This window comes from Cuculus canorus, chromosome 9 (genome assembly GCF_017976375.1).
Source record: "Cuculus canorus isolate bCucCan1 chromosome 9, bCucCan1.pri, whole genome shotgun sequence".
Classification (NCBI taxonomy): domain Eukaryota; kingdom Metazoa; phylum Chordata; class Aves; order Cuculiformes; family Cuculidae; genus Cuculus; species Cuculus canorus.
Window position 1 is genome coordinate 28,035,060 of NC_071409.1, and position 17,764 is coordinate 28,052,823.

The 17,764-nt window shown below is 45.4% G+C and overlaps 1 pseudogene; it reads right to left on the minus strand.

Annotated features, from left to right (window-relative positions):
- Nucleotides 1-11,875: 11,875 nt before the first annotated feature.
- On the minus strand, nucleotides 11,876-12,557 carry LOC128853047 (G-protein coupled receptor 35-like; annotated as a pseudogene).
- Nucleotides 12,558-17,764: the final 5,207 nt, after the last annotated feature.

The following is a 17,764-nucleotide window of genomic DNA, read 5'->3' on the forward strand; positions in this document are numbered from 1 at the left end:
GCTTTCAAGGCTTTCCCATCAACAGGACTTCCTAGTGGAGCCTGAAGCCCTCCCTCTGCTCTAGAAGGTATAATGCACACTTTTGGGGAAGGTAATTGTGCTTGCAAAGGATGAACAGCAGGAATGTGGGACTATTTATCCCTTGTTCTCCTTGGGAGACAGCGGACAACAGTGGGACATGCAAAGGACACAAAGCTGCTGGTCTCTTCAGGTCTTGGCCAGCTGTGCCTTGGTTAGGACTGGCATGAAATGGGTGTTTGTGGTTATGTAGAGTGACATAATTTACTAAAAAATAGATAATTGCTGATGTCACACTGTTTGATGACAATGTGACATTCTCATACACAGTGATTTTATCACCAAGCAGCAAAACTGGCAGAAGAATAAAACCTTTAAAAAAGTACAGACGCTTCATACAGATGAATGCAAATTGTCTGTCTCTGGAAGCCCTCTGGCTGAACTGTGAAACTTGCTTGCTAGTGCTGAGAGCCACTCTTCCAACTTGTGGGCTGCTTTTTTTTCCCATACACACTGCAACCCTTTGCTGTGGCAGTAAATACGGGAGTTTGTCCGTCCTGTGGTTCCCATCCCGCCCCCTCCCCCCCCCCAGCTCTAACTGACATTTGACAAATTGCCACCTGGCTTTGGAAGTAATTTGGTCTTTATGGGGAAATTCTGCATTTCCTGCAGGAAAAGTAACACCAGCACTTGTACCACAGGACTTGGAGAAGAAAAAACTGGCACTTTCTTAACACACACTTTCCTACCTGTCTCATCTAAACATGCGGTTTGAAAAAAAAAAAAAAAGCAGGACCTAAGGACCTAAACAAAGTTTGTGTAAACCTCATAAGAAAATAATGTGGCAGAGGAAATGAAGGAAACATGAGTTATAATTTGGGAAGTATCTTATGGAATTGGGAGGTTTCAAGGTTTTTTTCAACTTCTGTCTTCTCAGAGTTGTGGGCTAGCTACAAGTCTTAGCAGTGGACTGTGACAAATCCGAAGTCACAAAAAAAAACCAACTGAGGCGTGCAACTAAATATTATCAGAAAAAATATGCTACAATTATGTGTGACTTTTGAATTAATTGTTCTGTATCATGTTGCAGCTGAAATGAAGTGACTTTTTTAATCCTCTCACTACAGGCATGTTTCAGCCTGAGCCTGGTAATTAGTTGTAGTACTTTGTGCTGTTTTCCCTCCCAACACCAGGTTCATTCCTAGCAGCTCTGTGAACTTCCCACTTAGTATAACTCAGTAGAGCAGTGCTAAACAAAAAAATCAGCATTTCCTCTCACATCAACAGTGTATTTGCTAAGTCGGTAATTTGCTTGTGTTGAGTGTGGGTTCAGCTCTTGTGGGTAAGCATGTAATTTGTTGGTGTGCAGATAAGTCCTTTTTTCTGCAGGCTGGCCTTTTGCTGGCTTAAATTAGGACAACTTTTATCTAGAGCATACTTAATGAGGGCAGGTGATGAATGACTCAGTCTCACACTTGCAGAGAGATCATTGGCTGAGAAATTACAGCTTGTTTGCCCCCCCCCCTTTGGTGCCTGCTTTTGTAAATTCTCCCACCAGTTGCTATAGAGGAATTAACTTCAGTGAGTCCTTTTTCCTACCAGCACATTTATCATACAGCATTGCTCGTACTCAATATGGAATTCCACGGACCCAGCTGGCTGCATGGCTGGGGTTTTCAACAGGAAGGAGAAGGGCTTCTTTTGTTTCAGTTCGTTTTTTTTAATTAACCACTAAGATGTGCTGGATATGTATTATTTCCCCTGCCCAGAGACACCCATCTTACTAACCTTAGCCTCTTCCAAATATTGTGTTCCAGCTAGCAAACAAATAATAGTTGAAAGAACCTAAACCAAACACAGAGTAACTAAAGGAAAATGTATGAGCAAAAAAATTCTAATGCTTATGGTAAAGATGAGTAGATTGGGGGCTTGGTGGTGTTCTGGTTTTTTTTTTTTTTTTTTTTAGAGGTTGGTGAGCTTTATCCATCTTTTATCCTCCAGGTGCTGTAAGTGCTGATCTCACTAAGTCAGTCAGCTGCAGGCAGCACTTGTCATTTTCAAGGAATCAAAATCTGTTTCAGAGGAAACATGCTCAAATAGTGCAAAACCCACATTCGTTTGCATTACAGCATCATGAATTCTGCTGTTCTTCTTTTTTAGTGGAAAATATACCAAAGCAGCTTTGCAGTTCAGCTTTTACAAATGTCTGAAATTCATATTTGCTTGTACTTAACGGCCAGAATGAAATAAGTTGGGTCTCAGATCTAGAATTAGAACACTCGAGTGCAAATGAATCAAGTCTCAAAGCTGGGCTTCAATGTGTTTCTGTGCCACTCTTGTTGTTCTCCCAGACAGGCATAAAATATCATGTCAGACAACAAGACTTATGCATCCAGAGCAAAAAGAGTCAGGAAAAGACATTGCCCAGCAGAGAGCCAGAAGGTGAGAGAAAAATTGCCTGTCTTTGTCCTTGTGAAGAGTGCTGGATGCAGTGGGAACATAGAAGGCTGATCAGCCCAGGCCTGAGTCTAAGTTATGTCTAAGTCTTCTACATCAAGCTGTGACTGGTTTCTGCTATTTGTGTGTGTGTTTAAATGTTTCAAAGACTGGACAGTGAATGTGAGTTACGCTAACAAGTTGTCTTGTTCTGAGCAGGCTACCACAGCTTGCTATCACAAAAAGGACCGGCCTCCTTCTCTTGAGAGGGAAGATGCCGGGGACTTCATTTAACACCAGCTGAGCAGCAGCACACTCCTAGACAGGACAACTACACTAAAAGCCCATGATGCTGTTATATATACCTGAAGTTGTACCTTAATGCTCTCTCTGTCTAAAGAACAGGTAAATTAAAGAACACGCTTGATTTTCATTGGTGACATAGAAACTGTTGTTTGTGCTTGGGTTGGAGTACAAACAATGTTTTCTTTAATCTGGAGGCCTTTTACCTCATGCTGGCACTCTGTGGGTTGCTCTGTACTGTTCTCTTCACCTTCGTAAGTATTCAAAGCCTGGCTTACAGCGAGCTCTCTTAATTGTGCAGTTGGGAACTTTGGATGGCAAGGGGGTTGTATTTTCCTCACATAATCACTTTTCTGCAGCAAGTGTAAGAGGCTGCAAACCTAGAAATCAGGAAACCTGGCAACTACTGTGTTTTATGGGGAACAGCCACATTCAGCCTCTGCAAGATGAGGCAGAGACCTTTAAAGGTGTCACAGGACAGAGCAAAAAGTGCAGTTGTTCTTGGACCTGCCCAGCTATGAGTGTAGACTTGTTTCTGATTACACTTAAGAAACCTTACAAAAAAACCTACAAAATTTGTTGCTAAGAAACCTTAGGGCTGTATGTTGAGAGGAAAGGAAGTGGCCAGCCTACTGAGCAGCCAGACTCATGCTAGTATCGTTGAGTGAGCAGAACTGTGGGAGTAATCTTTAAAACGAGAGAATATCTTCAGCTGTGTCTGAGAAGAAATTCACCAACAGGACATCAAGCATGCAGAATGGCAACTCTCTCATGACTTCTGAGGCCTACAGTCTACTGCTGAGCTGAAATTATCTAATTCACCGTAGTTCAATTTGGACTTCCAGAGCCACAAAGGCTGATTAGACATGGCCAGGTGACAGCCAGGTGATAGTGAGGACATGTTTCACAGCCAGTCCATCGCTCCTCCAACGGAGGGACAGAACAGCTTCTGCTTGGCCAAAAGCAATTTTAGTTGTGGATGTACCAACGGGCTATAACTTTTCTCAGGTATTTGTAAGGGAAGGGCAGCTGGTCAAGCAGCAAGCTCAGCTTTAGTGAAACTGTGTACAAATAGACACAGGGCTTCCTGGACGAATGTGCCTTGACATCTTGTCCACTAGATTCCTGAGCACACTCCACTGTGTCAGCTGGTCAGGCAAGAGGGTTTGGCATAGCTTGGCATCACAGGGCAGGCACTGGAGAAGCACAGCCCACAGCAGTTGCCATCCACCAAGATGCATGCAGTTTGTACAGTGTTTTTCATAGGGCATACACAGACCGTGTCTTTTGAGGAGCCTCCTGGAGAGGGAGAAATGCAAGGCTGCTATGTTGATATTTTAGAACAGAGAAAAGCTTTTATTTAACGAAGATGCAGTGCTCACTGGGCAGTGCCAAAGGAAATGGTAGGTGTGCACAAAACTAAGGTTTTGAAGGAAACCACCAGCTAATGTTACAATCATCCTATAAAAGGAACTAATATTTAGCAGCAGTATGGATACAAATGTGGGCTCTGATCAGGAAGATGGCATGGCTCCTTGACAGGCCTGCTGAGCATGCAGGCTCCCGTGGGTTATCACATTGTATTGCAGTGAAACAGGGCATTTCTCTGCTTTGCCTCACCACACCAGTTGGCAGTGGACGGTATGGCGCACCATTCAGGCAGTTATCAGATCAGAGCTGTGCTATGCTTACCCACCTATATTATACGACTAATACTCTTGATAAGTGGTACATCTAGATTCATTATTTTCTTAGAAAAGCATTTTTTTTTCTTCAGCCTTTGCATTGCATTTAGTGGTGAAACAATAATGAAAATTATTTCCTTTGTGTTTTCTTTATACTCTTACCTGAGCACTGTTGACTGGACCATCGCTATCTTCCATCTGGACCGATGGAAGTCAACAACCATTACTGCAGTCTGGCACAGAGGTACACCAGTGCAGGAAAGCATCAGCAGCCACACTGCACGGTCATTCCTGTACTTTCACACAGACAGCCCTGCACAAAGGGGTAGGAGCTGCCTCATCTGCAGGGGTTTTGCACTCTCAGTGGTATGACTTTCTGACAGACCCATTTCTGTTGAATGACTTGGACTGAAAAAGAGCTGACTCATGTGGAAACTGCCTTTTTTTCAGTTTCCTTTAACCTTTCCTTATCCATCTTCCCCCAGCATAGGGACTGGGCAGGAAGCCCTTCACACTCAAGTCTATCAACTATAATGGATTAGAGTCAAATGAAAGTCACAGTTTGGCCTAAGTGTAACACTTTCCGGATCTGAGATGTGCCCTATTTCATTACTGTGCATGATATCTTTCCCATCCTAACTTACTTAAGGCCAAGTTGCCACTACCTTTTTATTGTTTTCAGAAGAATGTATATTCAGCTGCGATACAGGATGTCTCAAGGGGTTGCTGAGAAGTCAGACCAGCTGTGGACCCTTGTGGTATGGCCAAACTGAATGGTATGTCCCAGGGACAAAGATATTTGAGAGTGAGTTGGGGACTGTTCCTCCTACTGGTATTGTCTCACCTGGATACTGGCAGCATGCCCATGGCTTGTGTGTTTGCTTAGTTTGGTGGTTTTCTTGAAGTTTCTTCAGACTACAGCATGAACTGCTCTGTCACAGCCAAGTCTACTGGCAGGAAGCATTTGTCAGTACAGATTCACCAGCCTTTGTCTCATCATATTGGCACATAGATCTGAAGGTATGACAATTACTGTCACCCTCTCTGCTTCCATAATCTGTCCTGACAGATCCCAGGGCACAAAAGTCCCAACTTTAGTAACTTAATGTGGAGATGCAGTGAGTGCTGCTGAGAAGTAGAAAGTGCTCAGGGAGAGCTGGTCATACATAAAAAAAAAAAAAAAAAAACCAAAAAAAAAAACCACGAGATAAAAAAGAAAGTTTAAGGAAATGCCTACAGGGATGTCTGCAATTCCTTCAAAGACAGTTCTGAGTGGTTGCCGGTGCTGGTAGAGGAAACCCTACCCGACAGTGCCATCTTGGGGTAGTTTATTTCTGGAAACTGGAGGAGAGGCATCAAGGTGGAACTTGACTTTTTCTTTGCCTGGAGTGCTCTCTTCCCATATGTCTGTATACATATATGAAAGAAGATACACGTGTGTATTTATTTGTATGTGTGTAGATGTCAAAGTGACATTAATAGTCATTACATTGTAGATGTAATGCTTTATGAGCATTGTTTTGTTCTCATCTCTCCTAATCTGTCCTGGCTGACTCCTTTTCATTTTTATAAGATAGCCAGCCTTTGAGAGAGGGTGAGCCCTGTTTTATGCTACCAAAAAAAAAAAAGTCTCTTTGTGAAAGCACAGCTTTGTCTGTTTTCCCTTGGGAAGGGCAACTGAGCAAGTTGCTTTATATATTTCTGTGCAGATGGGGTCTCTACACAGAAGAGAAGTGGCCATCCTCGAAGCTGGCATCTGAAGAGGGTGGTAATGGAGGTAAGTTCAATCAGACGTAGTTTGTTTCTTCTTTGTATGCAGATTATCTGTCCTTGCTATCAGCATATGATTAGTATTTATAAATAAAATGGCGGATCTTTGTCTCAGGTTTGTAGAAGATGCAGAAGTGGTGGCAAGATAGGTATACTGCAAAGTGCTGCCAGCCCAGCCAGCCCCAAAGGGGGAAAGGCTTTCTGGCTTGTTTCACGGAGAATTCATCTTCTTTTGTGTGCAGAGACGTTGTGATGTTTGAGCCTAACAGTTACTTGGTACTTATTTCTCATGTGTAGTGTTAGTCTAACTGAGTCAAGGTGGTTGGCTTTGTTCTGGCTGCCTGCCATAGCCAAGTGCCTTTACACACAAGTCTGCATGAGTGAATGGCTTTGAAAATAAAGCTGCACTTACTTACATTTGAGTATGATCATGCCACTTACAATGATAACCTTCTAACTTTCTGCTTCCAGCTAAGTGCTAGAGGCTTATTGAAATGCGGAAAGGGTCCCTTCACTTTAGCACAGGTGCATTCCTATAAATAGTCTGTATAGAAAAGCCTCGCAACGTGAAAGGGAGCAAGAAAGCACTTTGCAGGAAAGTGAAAAATCTCAAACAGGCGAAAAACCTCAAACAGGCAAAAAACCTCAAGCAGACATAAACCCTCTCAAATTAACTAATGGTAGAATTCATAAACCACCACACAATCAGATGCAGATCTTTTTGAACAAAGAGAAAAGCTAAGATTTTAAAAAAAATCTTAGGGGACAGAAGTTTTGGCAAGTGACTTTACCAGGTCACTGAAATATCAGCCTGAGATGACAACTTTTGAATTTCTGTAGACGCAGGCTATGGTGGGGCTGACAGGCAGCCTCTGAAAGACCCAGCAGTTATCTGAAGCCCAGAGTGGTCCAGTCTGCCTAGAGGGGTGGGCTGTGTGATCGTATCATCTGTCTGTGTCTGCTGTAGCCAGGACTGTCTACACTTTACAAATGCACTTCTATCACTTTGCATCCAGCTAGGATGCTGTTTTAGGCATCGAGGCCAGACAGCAATGCGATTGCTCCCAGGGATGACTTGTGCTGTATGCGCTGCAGTGTCCTGGGCATAGAGGCCTTTGAGGAGTCTGATAGAGGTCCTGAATAGATGCTGAGAGCTGGCTTTCTCCAAGAGAGACTGCCCCTGTTTTTTGTGCTGCAAAACAGGTTTGTCTTAAGAGACCCCCCTCATCTGCTTGGAGCAGGATGAAGGGTGCCAGAGCTGAGTGCAAGTGCCAGCATCTACTGTTATTAAACCCTATTCCCCTATACAGCACTGCAGTCTATAAAAGGATATCTGGCAAGAAACAGTTACAAAAAAAAAAAAAAAAAAAAAAAAAGGAGGGGGCAAGAAAAAAGGCTGTGAAAAGAATTAATTTAATTTTCTTCAGATGCTTCTTTGCCACACATCATCTGTAGGCAAGAGTAAACTTCACCAAGGCAGTTCTTTTGGGGTTATCAGCCGGAAACTGTGGTAAGAGAGCTTGAATCTTATTTATGTTATAATGTTCAGGAAGTTGGCTCAAGAGTATTCTAAGTTTCATTCCTAACTCTGTATCACAGAAGATAAATACCCATTGCATGGAGCTTTATCTGGCAAAAGGAGGCAGATATTTGTATATTATATTTTATCACTTGAAAACAGTGACTAAATGTTTTAAAATATATTATCTTGCTGCTAGAATCACTAGTGCTGTAAAAGAAAAGCGTAGGAATACCATTCAGATGCAGTTCATGAAGAAGACAGACCTGGGGCTTACTGCTAATAGCTGGCTAGGCCATTCTTTTCCTGGTTGTCCACAGTTTATCTAACATTGAAAAGAATCCTGTAAAGAGATCCAGACAACCTCTCTGCTTCGGGAAGAGGGGAAGGCAGCTGTGGGGCTGTGCTGATGCTGTCAGGGCTGGTGTCAGCAGGGGTCACTGCTCTACAGCACCCAGAGCTGCTGAGCTTCACAGCACTGTCAAAGGCACCTCAGTGACTCCCCTGGGTGCCCCCAGCTGGGGCTGCGCTGGGTTGTGGTGAGCCTGGCTATGGGGTGCCGGGCATACAGTGGATGTCTGTCGACGGGCAGACTGAGGCTCAGCGGGTGACTGTCATGTGGAGCTGTGTTCCAGCACCTGTCAGACATGCGTCCCAGTGCGTGTAGCTGTCTGAGTGGGTCCTGGGGGACTCCAGCACTAGTGGTCAAGTCACTGTCTCCATAGGCTTGGAGATACCACTGTCAGTGTTTTCCCTGGTGACTTGTGAAGCCAAAAAAAGATAACTTATTTTATTTAGGGGTATTTATATATATAAACTGCATGGACCATGTACTGGAAGCAGATGTGATGTGCGTTATAGTGTGTTAACCCCATCGGTATCACTTTAGGCGTGTACAAAGAACGTGATGTGCCTCTGACTTGAATGGTTCATCCTGTGAAGTTGCTTGCCACAAAACACCCCTGTGGCCTGGTGCTTTTGCATTTCAGTGTTGTCCTCTGTGGCCAAAGGCACCCTGACCTGTTGGCCCCAGCTCTCTGGAGCCAGTGCTGTTGCTTCTGGCCTGGGCTGCTGCTGGTGCAAGCACTAGCTGAGGGCACATGCCTCACTTCAGCTTGCTGCAGGGGTTTCAGGAGCAGAGACCAGCCAGGTTAAACTGTTACTTTCAAAGTCTTCAATATGTCCGATATCTATAATATGAAATTATCTCCAACAACTTCAACACCCCTGATGTCTCTAATAGCACACATGGCCCACATGACTGACAATAACAGGGAAGTACTATTTTGGTGAGGCTCACCTTGAGGTACAGCAACATGCCAGCTCTTCTTAAAACTACTTCACTGTTTCTTTTTCTGTGTGCAGGATGTTTTTCACCACAGACCAAAGATTTTGCAGAAGCCAGACACATCATTTTTCCTTTCTTCCCCCAGCAAAGGGGAAGCATGTGGACAGTTGCAATGATAAATCATGGGAGAAGTATTGCCCTGATGAAATGGCTGCATCCTTCCAGGGTGCTTTCTCCAATAGGACAATTGCCCCATAAGCTGGAGTGCTGCAGGAGCAGGGCCCAGAGAGGGATGGGAAGCTGGAAACTTAGCTCCTTCTTGCTTATCACCAGGGGTAGAAACATGTCTGTGAGAACCTTTCATTTTTTAGACTAGCCCTCTAAAGCAGTACAGGAGTTCCACTGAAATATGACGTTTCTTGGTTGAGTATGTCTTAGACATATTACTGTGTGTTTTTAAACGTCTTTGTAGACATCTGAGCAAAGGTGAAAGTTCCCAGGGACTCTCTCTTGGGCAGTCCAGCAGAAGTCTGTCCCAAAACACCTTGTCCCGCTTTCTGAGGCCACCTCCTGCCCCTCTTCTCCCAGGTGTGCAGTAGAGTTTGTTGCTGAGAGAGCTCAGGTTTCCCTCTAGTGATCTGACGCTTTTATGTGCAGCCCTGTAGTATAACAGCATAATCTAAGCCTTTTGGAGTTTCAGAGCAACCTTCGGCTTTGGCAGCTCTGGGTGGGTGCAGATGTTCTCCATTCAGAGCAGTATGCACCTCAGGATTTACCTGGTGTGTTCTGGCAGTAGCTGGCTCCTTTTACTCTGCCTGGTGCAATGCTGCACCAAGGTCTGACAGGGACCTGCTGCCTGTATTGTGAACACTGGAAGTCAGCAGTGTGGTTAGGGTTTCAATTCTTTAAATAATTGTATAGGTATGAAAAGTGTGCTTATTGAAGGCAGAAACCCCCTGATAGGGCCATTTTACATAAAGAAGCAATCTCTGGTTTAGGAGATTTTTAAACTACAAGTTGCAGTAACATGGGAACGTATCCAGTGGACTTCCAGCCTGTCATCCACAGCAAGGATGGGCTTCAGCTTCACAGTGTAGTGCCAGGGCCCTGCAAAACCAGCCTTCTGTGGGCTCAGATGCTGTGGACAGACAACATTGCAGCTGCAGCAAGGACTGGGACAAGATGGGGTGTGCTGGATTTCTGCTTCCTACCAGCCTGACTACAACTATATAAAAACCTCCTGGAGAGATGATCTGTACTGCAAGAGGCTGATTTCCATAGGAGACTCTTCGTGCAGGGGAGAGGCAGTGAGTTCGTGCAGTTGCACTTCTCTGGTTGCTTACAGACAAGAGCTCTGCACTGTTAGGGGAACCCAGAAGCTTCCTGGTTGATTGCCTTTCCCTAAGTTACTGACATCTAGGATTTGTTGCTCTCATATGCATCATTTATTGAGTCAGGTCTTCTAGAACTCATTTAATGGTGTAGACTTGATTTCTTTCCCTCTCTTTTACTTGCATTTATGGAAATTCATGTGTTGTATGTGCTTCCTCACTGCAAACTGTGCTGGGTGCCCTCAGCTCCATTGGGAATGTCAGAGGGCTTCTAGACAAAGCTTGCCCTGCAGGGCAAATGTGGAACCTTGCCCACCTCCTCCAGCCCTGGTAGCCTCTCCTCTTTCATTGTCTTCTCCTGGTCATGTCTTGTCTGTCCCGGGGGAGGGGGAACCTATTGTTTCTGGTACAAATGGCAGGGGAGGCTGGGTAGTTTGTCTGAGCATCTAGGTCTTGCATGACTGTTTTCAAACAGGTCAGTCCAGCTTACAGCATATTGCGATGATGTGAGACAGCTGGAGACTCCAAATGATTCTGCCAAGCATTGAGTTTTCCTGGGGATGCAACCACTCAAGGAAGCTCCCCTGTTCCTTCTTCCAGAGCTGAGACTACTGCAGACCACCCACAGCAGGGAATGAGATTCCCCCCTTGCTGCTCTCTACCCACTGAAAATGCCAGCGGCTCTTCCCAAAGGGAGAAAATCTGCCATTTGTGTCCGGCCAGACAGAAAAAAAGGGGAAAAAAATCCAGGTATGCTACTGAAGTAAAATATATCTTTTATCATTGCACAGTTTATTGCACCTTTAATACTCTTCAAAGGTCTGTTTCTTTAAAAACAAAAAGTAGCCCCCCCCTTCCCCTGCCCCCCTCTAAAATTCCTAAACCACTGTGAATATAGTGGTGTCACTTCAGAGGACAGCACCAAACCACAGTGGAAGAGAGCAGAGCCCCCAGGTGATGGTGAAGGGCTGCGCCTGGCAGGTGCCCTTCTCCCAGCACAGAGCTGGCTCTGCTCCGCCAGCTCTGGGCACAGAGCATGGATTGCACTGTGGGCACGTGGGGGCTGCCCAGCAGCAGGGACTGGGAGCCAGGCCCTAAAGCCTTCTTAAATGCCACTCAAGTCTGATATGGTTGGAACCAGAACATTAAAGGGAGCAGCCTCAAAGTGATAAAATAAAGGGTTTAATTCTTCCTGACTACTCGGTTGCCACTGGGAGAGTAGAAGGATATTGACCATCAGCTGCATTCTTCCATTCACCAGAATATAACAAGGAAAGATGGTGTGGAGCAGTGAAAGATCTAGTTTACCATTACATTATAGCTTAAATGAGAATCTCTTCCATCCTGCCCTCCTTCTGCCTGCCCTATCCCTGCTGGTGGTGGCTGACAAGTGACTGTCTATTGCCGCCTCTCTGCTGTGAAACCACAGTAAGTTATGCCGTCACCTTCCTTCCACCACTGAGCCTCTTCTTAGAAGAAATTACTGAATAACCTTTGTGACAGGCAGCAATGTGAATGCGTTAACTTAAGCAGATTGTGAAAGAGCGGCAGACACAATGTAGACCGCCTTCCTGATTGACATTTCCTTGTGACAGTTTTCATTCTTCTTTCTCATGAGTTCTGCAATTACTTGTATAGAGCAATAACTCAAGATGATCAGTGGTATGAAAAACCCTACAATAATAGCACACAGTGTGATCACGGAAGGCTTAACAGAAGATTTTTCGAAGCAAAGTTCGTCTTGTCCTCGCTCCTCTAACTTTTTAATGATGGACATCATACAGATGATGACTACCCAAAGAAATCCAGAGGCAAAAGCTGCCTTCGGTGGTGACCTCAAACACCTTGGCTGTCAAAGGGTACTTGATTGCAAGGTACCTATCAGCTGCTACGACAGTGATAATGCCAGTGCTCATTAAGCGGTTTATGAAATAGCCACTTTCCAGAGCCAGGCACCATCTACCTACCTTCAGCTGACGGAACTGGGATAAAATTTTAAAAGGCAACGTAAAGAGCAGCAGGCAGTCAGCCACTGCCAAGTTGACCATGTAGACTCTGGTTTCTGTCCATTTGCTGAGTTTGCAGCAGAACACCCACAGCGCCAGCACATTCAGCTAAATGCCCAAAAGAAAAACTGGGATGAAAACACACAGCTGGACAAGTGGAAAGCTTTCATATGCTGTGATACTGCAGCTGCTGAGGTTCATTTTGGTTGTATTAAGAGGTGCAGTTCCTGCAAAAGCAGATGAAACCTTTTAGAAGGTCAAATCTTGATTGAATCAGTGATTAATTCAGATCGTTCAGGGCTTTACCAGCAGTGAAAACCAGACGGTGGAGATGACCCTGCAGAGCAGAGCTGTCTGTAGGGTACAGTGTGGGGAAGGAGAGGACACGAGTCTAATCAGTTGTGGAGGAGAGAAAAGTGCAGTTTCTCACTGGGTCCCACGCAGGAAAAACTGTTCACAGAGGGCAGCAGGGGAAAATGCACGGGCCTCTGTTTTGGGCCAGGCTTGGATGAGACAGGAGCAGATATCCTGCAGCTAGGAGTTGTATGAGCTGTTACAACCACCTAATTATGGATAAGGAATGCCTAAACTCAGCTCTCATCACTTCTTTTATAGTGGTGCTCAAGAGAAGCCAGCCAGCATCCTCACAGCTCTGGGAGATGTGCTGCAGAAGGATATTTGTCCTTTCCTTCAGTCCTGACCTGTCTTCACATTAGTGATAAGAGTGTGTCTCATTATTTTTGACTGCCATTGAATCCTATGATCAGTGGTACCATGCAGTGGTCTGCAGCAAGAATCTAGTACTGCTGACTACATACTGCCTTTCAAGGACTGGAAAAATCGTTCTTTGTCTCAGAAGTATTAGAGCAATCTGCTACATTCCTAGACAAAAAAACCCCACGCTAATGTCATGGCAAGAAAAGTGATCAGCAGCCACGTGAAATACAGAGATGAGCTGTGTCTGGTCTAGTGGGTGGTTGTATCACCCTGGACCTAAGGGCAATATTGTTGTTTCCACCCCTAGTTTGGAGAAGTTAATATATAGGAGTATATATAATATAGGAGTGTATTCTAGGTGCAACTATGCATGGACGGGAAAGACCCAAGAGATCTGTGATGTCTTTGAATTTTCCCTGCAAAGGGAACATCGCTCCAGGGGTGCAGGTTCCTGGAACTTGAAAGCGTCCCGAGTGAGCAAACCACAGGGCAACTCTCATCTAGCTTTGAAAATTGTGCTGCTGAGGAATCATGCCAGGAGACCTTTTGGAGGTGAGGGAATGTGCTACAGCTGGTAAGTGCAGCAGCTCTGTGCTTTAGACACAACAAATGAGTTATGACCCCAGAAATAAGGGTAGATCATAAGAGGCATTGGGGAGTTCTAGCAAGGACTGAGACAACCTTTAAGCATCCAAAACATGCCTAATCTGGCCAGTATCAAAATGAGCCTTTGAAAATACACAAACTCCAGCTCTGTCTCAGTTCCTCCATGACCATTTTCAGCTCCTGCCATGGCTGGGGAAAGGCAGTACCTTGCAGAGCAAAAAGAACCAGGCCAGCAAATAGGCAGGAGTAATTACCTGCTCACTCACAGTCCTTGGAGAGGTGAATGTTTCCCCAGACCAGCTGTGGTGTGGCGTGCAGGTGCGATGATGCCTCCTAGCACAGCTCCTGGCATGTGACCAGCGAGGTGTCCTAGGATGAGCATTTGCTGGTGGCTGTGGCACCAACAAACTGTTGGAAGAAACACCCTTGCCCCTCCTTAACCCGTTTCTCAGAGGCAGAGCTTCCTATGTCACCGCTGACATGGCTCATACCACCCCCTGTTGACTGAGGAGCCTGCAACAGCGCTGCAGTCAGGTGAAACACTCACCCACCATGCAGCCCTGCTGCAGTTCCTCTGGCAATGCAATGGCTGTGGTTTATTTCTTTGATTTATTTTCCAGTGCCTGATGTCTCACTGGGCAATGCCCATTGACCCTCCTTGCCCAACTAGATGTGCACGTTGCTTGAAGGGGACTCATTGCCCTGGAGGATTCTGAGGTCATGTCTCTGCCTTCTAAACTGCCTCTCCTGCTGGGGCCGGAGCAGGGACTGCCCCTGCTATCACACTGCTGAACCCCCAGACAGAGCAGCCCCGCAGGCCCCCAGTCCCATTCACAGAGCAGCTGGAGAGGTGAGGGCAGTGGTTTGCGGACAGTTTTGTGGTTGTTATAACTAGGTTTCATTCTGAATCACAGTAATTCTCTCATCTTCCATAGTTCTCATCAGGCAGCAGTTCTGAGAAAATGCGACACTGTGACCTGCTGACTTGGTGACAGCTCTGTTGTTGCAGGCATCTGCTGGCCAGGGGCTCCTCCTTGGCTGTCCATTGCATCCCATTTACAAGAAGAGCTCAAGACAAGTTGGCTGACAAGCTCAAGGATCCTACTGTTAGTACCTTGAATTGCTGTCTTGGGCAATCAAATTTCTGCTTTCCGCTTTCCAGGTCATCTTAGAGCAGCTTCAGGAATATTTCTGCATTGTCTGCCTGCGGATTACAAACCAGCCTTTGAGACCGATTCCTTGCCAGCATGCACTCAGTATACCACTTAGCTTAAATACTACTGAGTTTCCAGGGACTGCTTTTGCCTTTCTTGTGGCTGCTCCTTGGTGGATGCTTATAAGTAGTGACTGACTTATTAGTATACTCAGCTCATTGATCCCCAACTACCATCAGATTTGTGTCATGGTTCTTGTTAGTACTTTAGTTTTCAAAGTCATGCAGCTCCTGGGTTGTGATAGCTTCACCACTGTACAAAAAACACTTTGCATCATCCTCAAGTGTTGTCCATACATTCCTATTGCCTATGTCAAGGCAATTGCTACCGGTATTAACTGTAAGCTGTCAAAATTAAGCCTGGAGGGAGCTCAGCTCATAGCATCTCTTCAGTGTGATGCTTCCCATCTACAGCTTGCTGCCGTGGTGCCCAGATGAGGGCAAGTATGTCTCCCTTCAGCCTGGTGAGGCTTCAAGGGAGGCACAAACCCCATCACCAGGCACATAGCATCTGACTGTGATCAGCAGGTTCACCAGGATATGTCAGAGCAACTCACAACCAGCTACCAGCGGGTAAAGCTACAATGAAGTGTTATCTATGGAGAACTTGCCTGTCTTCTGGTGTATCTCTCAGGTCCCTGCCTGATTGGTTACTAGACACTGCTGTGTCAGGATACTCATGCCTCTCTTCTTTACACATCAGCTTCCCATCAACCACTTTATAGGCTCTTGCAGTGGCTCATGGATGACTTTGTACACCCAGGCACAGTTTTTATCCCCTCTGCCATGGACCAATGATGCTCACTTGGTATTTGCCCCTGTAGTTGTCAGCTTGCCTCAGCCCCACGAGTGCAGCCACCATGTGGCACAGTGCAGGTGACACCTGCTGTCTCACCTCTTTCTGGCTGCTGCTACCTGGAGGGAGAGCCGGGAGGCCTATGGCACTGCAGAGCACCAGGGCTGTGCAAAGCACGTTACTGCTCACAACGTTCTCCAAGGGACCTTTTATTAATGTCAATGTCTCCCACACCATGGCTAGAAAAGTGATTTTCTTAGTGAAAGAAGCCAGTAATGCAAAATACTCCTGTAAGATGAAGAACCCCTTAACTTCTGCCTTTCTGTTGGTTCCATCCCATTTAATGTTATTCAGATGTGTTGTGAAGCTGCACGTTTTTCAGGTCTTAGCATAGCAGGGCTGTTACTGGCCAGACCCTTCCTTTTCTTCTTCCAGTCTAGAGAAGGGATTGTGTTTGGTGGTCTCCACACTGCATCCTACTTTGGCAAGCTTATTTAAAAGTATTATTGTGGATGTGAGCTTTCACGTGACAATTCCTTTAAAATTCTGGACTTCTTGGGTTCCTCATCCTTACTGAAAGCTGTGACAAAGTAATTAGGTGGTTTCCAGGACATACCCATACAACTTTGTTGGTTTTATCAGCATCAGTACTGGGTGATCTCACTTCTTTGCTTGTAATTTGTGTATACAGGTAGCTTTTCATATCTAAGGGGAGAATTTGCTAAGCCCCATTTGATCTTTACTCTTCTTGATCTCCAGGACTCGTTTTGATTCTGTACAACCATGCTTTCTTGCCTTGTGAGCTCTGCCTGATATCTTGCTTGAGGCTGTTTCCCAACCAAAGTGAGCCCTTCTCATGAGTATTTCCTGTGCTCCTGGTGCAGATTGCTAGTAGGCAGGGTAGATCAGGTTTGCTTCTGTCTCCTTTCGTTGCCAGGGAAGATCTTGGCCTTCTATATCTCCCAGAGACTGTGCCCTGCTGGCTAAAGCTGCTGGCACATCACAGTGGGACAGGGCCTCTGGCAGGTTGAGAGGGCACCAGTACCCACTCCACAGGCATGCGGGAGACAGAAGACACCATGCTACCCTGTGGCATTCAGGGTCTGCGGTGCCTCTGCCCTCTCTGGGGTTATTCTCCCTGGCTTTCTCATGGGAAGACATGATGTTGTAACAGCAGATCTTGACCAAACCAGAACTACAAGGCTGGGAGCAGAATGCATCAGTCTTATTTTTAGCATGGAAAACTTGTGAAATGGCAGTGTTAAGCTGACTGCATCAACCTCACACAATGGTGAACCCTGGCTGTTGAGACCGTTTCTGCTTTCCCTTTCCTTAGCGGCACACAGCAACTGAGCCACTGCGTGTGCTTGCGGGGTTCTCTGTACTGTAGCCCTCTCCATACTCCCACAGCATCAACACTGAAGGGGTCAGGCACGCACCTCTGTGCGAACTTACCAGCAGCATCAATTTTTTCATTTAAAGTTCAAGCCATTCTTACTATCTTTTTCTTTTAAGAGACAGAAAGATTATTTTTTGCTGAAGTGTTAGCAGAATGCAGTGGTCCAGCCCTGCTTGCTGGAGCTGCTCATGGACTGTGGCTGCTGCTCCCCACTATCGTTAGCCAGACTCTTCCGCTAGGAAATGGGAAAGATTTGTGGATAACCATGTTACTGTCTTCATGGACTGCTATTCCAGTGCTGTATGCTGGCTGGTAATTGTGCTGATAACTCATCTGTTCTGTTTACCGGGAGTGTTCAGGGATGTGAGGTTTTGCTGAGACTGAAGTGTCGGAAACCTGTCATAAACATCATTACAACTTGTCATGTAAACCAGATAATAATTTTTGTCCAAGGTATTACATATGTCTGCAGGTGATCAGAAAGTTCCTTGCTTATCTTTGAGTTGCACTGTAAGTATCCTTTGGTATAGCCAATCTTATACCATGATAACAATCTCCTCTCAAAATCTGCAGTATAGGCTGAGTGTTGACAGTAGAGGACTTCGATGTAAATAAGTGGATATTTATTTACAGATATATTACTCTGATATAGATTTATTTTCACTTACAAAAGAATG